Genomic DNA, 5,293 nt, shown 5'->3' on the forward strand with positions numbered 1-5,293 from the left:
GTGTGCCGCTGAGGCTGTGTGTGAATATGATTGGAGGGCCTGGATATTAAGTCAAATCAGACCGGGAGGACTCTGTGGGCTTTGTTAGAGAAGATTTACTCTTTCTGGAAACCCTGGAGGCAGCTGGAGCAGTTAAGAAGCTGTCTTTGACTCTAGGGGCTGGGGGGCCGTGGGTGGTGTGTTCCTGGCTGAAGATTTCCTTTTCCAGCCTCTCTTGCAGACATAGGTGGTCAATGAGTGGCGAGCAGTTGTTAGGACAGACTTCTTGGAAACCGTTCTTTTTTTTGGTCAGATTTATTGAGGCATAATTTTACACAGTGTTCAGTAGCATTCCAGCAGTTTTCAGGAATTTTGTGCAGAGGTTAAGCTGTTGGCATCTTGAGATCGGCAGTGCTGGGAGTATCTACACCATGGAAATGGGCAAGCACTACACATCAGGACTTCCGGCTACCTGTTCCTACTCCCCCCAACCTAAAATAAAAAACTGACTTAAAAGATGCAACTGATATACATTTTAGCCTTTTTATGAACAGTTCAATGAATGTTGGCAAATACATAGAGTTTCTGTATTCATCACGATCAAAATACAGAACCTGTATCATCACCCCCCACATTCTCTAGTTCCTTTGTAGTCAAGCCTTCCCCCACCCTAGTCCCAACCAACCACTGACCTGTCTACTATTCTTCTAGCGTCGTCTTTTCCAGAATGTCATGTAAATGAAATCACACATCTTCTTTCATTTAGCAAAATGAATTTGAGATGTACCCATGTTGTTGAATGAATCAGTGGCTCATTCTTATTTCACTGTATGGGTACATTACAGTTTATTTATCCATTCACTTATTGAATCTGCCCTTGCCCCTCTCCCCTCCTTCCCACCTACATGTGGACGTGATGACTGGAGCTACAGCAGCCACATTGTCACCATGAGACAAACAGAGGCCACAATAAGAATGGTAGTGTAAAATGGAAGGAGAAACCTGAAGACAGCAGCCCTCAACTGTCTACCTGCCTCCAGAATTCCTATAGTAAAAGAAAAAGCTCTTTTACCTAATCAACTTTTAAATAGATTTTCTATTACTCAGCCAAATCTAATCCTAACTCAAACACTAAGCAAAGTCTAAACTTCTTTCCTCTCTCTCACCCTGTGGGTTTCTCCAGGAGAAGGAAGGGATGTTGGAGGGCTATACACTTTAGATAGGGAGCGAAGACCATTACATGAGACAGATTCATGGGTCAGAGTCCAAAGGACCCTCCAAGCCAAGTGGCCATTCCTTCTCACTCCTTCCAAACTGGGATTCTCCCAGAATTCAAAGAGTATATTAGTTTCCAATGCTGGGTAACAAATCACCACAAACGTATCAGCTGACAACACTGATTTATTATCTCACAGTTTCTGTGGGGTGGGAATGCAGGCCCAGGCTAGCTTGGTCCTCCACTCAGGGTCTCACCAGGCTGGAATCCAGGTGTCAGCAGGGTTGCCATCCCATCTGAGGCTCCGGTTTCTCTTGCAAACCCCCTTCAGTTGTTGGCAGAATTCACTAGGACTGAGAGCCCCACTTTCTTGCTGGGGGTCCGCTGGGGCTGGCTCTCGGCTCTCAGACACCAATTAAGCTGCGCCCAGCATACAGCTTAACTCCTCAAAGCCAGCGGGGCGGGGCGGGGCGGTGGGGGGAGGGGAGGTTGTCTCGCTCCCATTTGCTAACACAAACTATTGTATAACGTAACCATGGGAGTGACTATACATTTATTTATTTATTTATTTTGAACCTTTAACATAAGCTAATCAAGGGAACATCCATCCCTTCATCCTCACACCCCAGCAGTGGGGATTGTACAAGGCATGCACACCAGAGGAGGGAAGGTCTCGGGGCTATTTTAGGATTCTGCCTACCATAGAGGACAAAGCTTTTGGTGGAGGCCTGGCCTGATACAGATGCCAAACCCCAAGTCCCAGGAGGGCACAGAGACACCGCCCCCAGGGTGGTGTCCCCAGTCTCACTGGGAATCCTCCACTGGCCAACCTTGAGCAACAAATTGCTCACTCCTCACCCTGCGTGACCCAGACGCTCTTGAATAATCCAGGGGAAGTGAAGGAAAGCAGGGACAAGCCTGGAGAAAGCCAGACTCAACACGGAGCCTCAGGACTTCCCCGGTGGCGCAGTGGTTGCAGGGGACACGGGTTCGAGCCCTGGTCCGGGAAGATCTCACATGCCACAGAGCAACTAAGCCCGTGCGCCACAACTACTGAGCTTGCGCTCTAGAGCCCACGAGCCACAAGTACTGAACCCGTGCGCCACAACTACTGAAGCCTGGGCGCCTAGAGCCCGTGCTCCGCAACAAGAGAAGCCACCGCAATAAGAAGCCCACGCACCGCAACGAAGAGTAGCCCCCGCTCGCTGCAACTAGAGAAAGCCCACGCACAGCAATGAAGACCCAATGCAGCCAAAAAGAAAATAAATTAAAAATAAATTTTAGAAAAAGACAGAGCCTCAAGAGGGGTAGAGGAGGCACCACCCAGGGAACCAGAGGACAAAGGGCCAGAGAAATGTAAAGTTAAGAGGTTGAATTAGATTCGGTTGCGTGTAACAGAGAATCCATTTACTGAGCAGGGCGGGGGTCCACAGGGAATTCCTAGTGGCCACAGTCTGTAAATACAAAACAAAGCCAGCTGCCCACAGAAGGTTACCTCCATTTTACAGGTTAAGAAACTGACACTCAGAGAGGTCAAGTGACTTGCCCAGGGTCACACAGCTAGTAAGTCGCAGCACTAGGATTTGAACACATTTGATTTGGCTGATTTTTTAATCAGCTAGTAGTCCTAATTAGTAGATCGTGCAACCCTTGACACCCACTCTGAGTCAAACCAGGGGCTGAGCTGGCCCTCAATGAGCCCGTCCCTTCTCAACAAATGGGCCGAAGTCCCAGCCTTCCTGACAGGAACCCCTGACAAACAAAGATGGCTGGCGCCCACGCCAGCACAAGAAGCAGGCAGATGGGGTCAGGAGCCACTAGACCGCAAACGGAAGGAGGCACATTTCTTTCTCCCATGCCACCAACAGACCAGGGAGGATTTGCCGAGAAGTTCAGACTCCTTTGAAGTCTGAGTCACCAGATGAAGATTCTATTTTAAAGCCCCGATAAAGCAAAACCACTGAAACCGCTGAAGCTTGAGCATGCACGCCACCCAGGACCCTGGGGCTGGTTTGGCAGTAACTGAAGAGGGGTCAGAGCTGGCCTGTTACTCGAGAATGATCCCAGCCTGAGGAAGTCATAAGGCTGTGGCCATCAGCCTCCTTTTACAGGTGAGAAAACAGGGGACAAGAGAGGTTGCACCACCTACCCGAGGTCACACAGCTCATGAGACAGAAAATTGGGAATAAAACCCAAGTCTCCTAATGCCCCCCCAATGCTCTTTCCTCGCACCTCAGAACCAGGTGAGAATTCTCCCTCCTCTGTTGTAAGAATGGTTGCTATTTTTAGCTACACTCCCCTTTCTAACATGAGCAGAACCCTGGAGTTCCTTCACCTGCCAAGACTCTTCAGTACAGGATGGTCCTGTGAGGCTCCACCCCCTCAAGGGGCAGAGTCTTGACCCACACCTGGCCAATCAGAGCATTGTTAGCCAGGTGAATGGCTCAGAGATGGGCATGTGACCTAAGCTGGTCCAATGAGAGTAATAACTAGGACTTGTTTAGGAGTTACAGGGGAGAAAGTGTTTCATCTTTTCCACTAGACTTGAAGCAAGGCAGACGTGAGTTAAAACAACACAGATTTACTACTGTAGAGCACAGGGAACTCTACTCAATATTCTGTAATAATCTATGTGGGCAAAGCATCTGAAAAAGGGGCTTCCCTGGTGGCGCAGTGGTTAAGAATCCTCCTACCAATGCAGGGGACACGGGTTCGAGCCCTGGTCTGGGAAGATCCCACATGCCTCGGAGCAACTAAGTCCGTGCGCCACAACTACTGAGCCTACGCTCTAGAGCTCGCAAGCCACAACTACTGAGCCCGTGTGCCGCAACTACTGAAGCCCGCGTGCCTAGAGCCCGTGCTCCACAACAAGAGAAGCCATTGCAATGAGAAGCCCGCGCACCGCAACGAAGAGTAGCTCCCGCTCGCCACAACTAGAGAAAGCCCGCGTGCAGCAACGAAGACCCAACGCAGCCAAAAATAAAATTAAATTAAATTTAAAAAAAAAAGAATCTGAAAAAGAATGGATATATGGAGATGTATAACTGAATCACTTTGCTGTACACCTGAAACTAACACAATATTATAAATCAACTATAGTCCAATATAAAATAAAAATTAAATTAAAAAATAAAGTAGCAAAAACCTAAAAAACCACACAGATTTATTATCTTATGGTTCTGGAGCTCAGAAGTCTGCAATGAGCCTCACTGGGCTAAAATCAAGATGTCAGTAGGGCTGTGTTCTTTCTGGCCATCCTAGGAGAGAAGCCATGGCTTGCCTTTCCCAGCCCTTTCTAGAGGTTGCCCACATTCCGTGCCTCGTGACCCCTTCCAGCAATGGCATCGCTCTGATGTCTACTTCCGCAGAGTCACACCTCCTCTCTCTGACTGATTCTCCTTCCTCTCTTTCACTGATAAGGACCCTTGTGATCATGTTACCCATATGACAATCCAGGATAATCTGCCCATCTCAAGATCCTGAACTGAATCACATCTGCAAAGTCCCTTTTACCATGTAAGGTAACATAGTCACAGGTTCCCTGGGATGAGGACATATGGACATCTTTGGAGGGGGTCCATTATTCAGCCTACCACAGAAATCAAAACCATGAGTTCTGAGCTGGAGAGAAAGTAAATCCTAGTAAATGTTTTGAGCCCCTGAGTCAAGCTGTACCTGAACCTTTCAGTTACCTGATGACTATCGCATCCGTTTTTTGCCTAACCAAGTTTGAGGTTTTTGCTTTGTTTTATCACTTGCAAACAGAGCCTGACTAATACAATCCTGAACCCATAAGAATGTCACAATGAGTAATTACCGGCTTGAGAGTCTCTCTCACATGAGGCGGAAGTTCTCTGAGAGCAGGGACAATACCTTATTTAACTTTGCATCTTCGGACCACGCACAGTCCTGGCATATAGGAGGTACTGAACAAGTGTTTGCTGATTGAATAACAATTTGTATAAACACCCTCCCATGTGCCCTCCCTCAGGGCCATCACTAGGACAAGAGGGCAGAGAGAACCCTCAGCAGAATTTTCCAGGGGTGAACTGCAGGCCAGTGATTTCCTCTCTGGGGGTGGCAGCTTACTCAGAGAGA

At 48.1% G+C, this 5,293-nt stretch overlaps 1 long non-coding RNA gene across 2 annotated transcripts; it reads right to left on the bottom strand.

Annotated features, from left to right (window-relative positions):
• Window positions 1-293: 293 nt before the first annotated feature.
• On the bottom strand, window positions 294-4,103 carry LOC137204190 (uncharacterized). 2 transcript variants are annotated; one of them, XR_010933459.1, is made up of 4 exons: window positions 3,428-4,103; window positions 1,453-1,615; window positions 672-805; window positions 294-471 (listed from the first exon to the last, which is right to left on the bottom strand). It is a non-coding gene; the product is annotated as an uncharacterized lncRNA (long non-coding RNA). The 2 variants fall into 2 exon arrangements; XR_010933458.1 differs by lacking the exon at window positions 3,428-4,103 and having other exon boundaries at window positions 1,453-3,409.
• Window positions 4,104-5,293: the final 1,190 nt, after the last annotated feature.

The sequence above is a fragment of the Pseudorca crassidens genome, chromosome 12 (assembly GCF_039906515.1).
Source record: "Pseudorca crassidens isolate mPseCra1 chromosome 12, mPseCra1.hap1, whole genome shotgun sequence".
NCBI classification, from domain to species: domain Eukaryota; kingdom Metazoa; phylum Chordata; class Mammalia; order Artiodactyla; family Delphinidae; genus Pseudorca; species Pseudorca crassidens.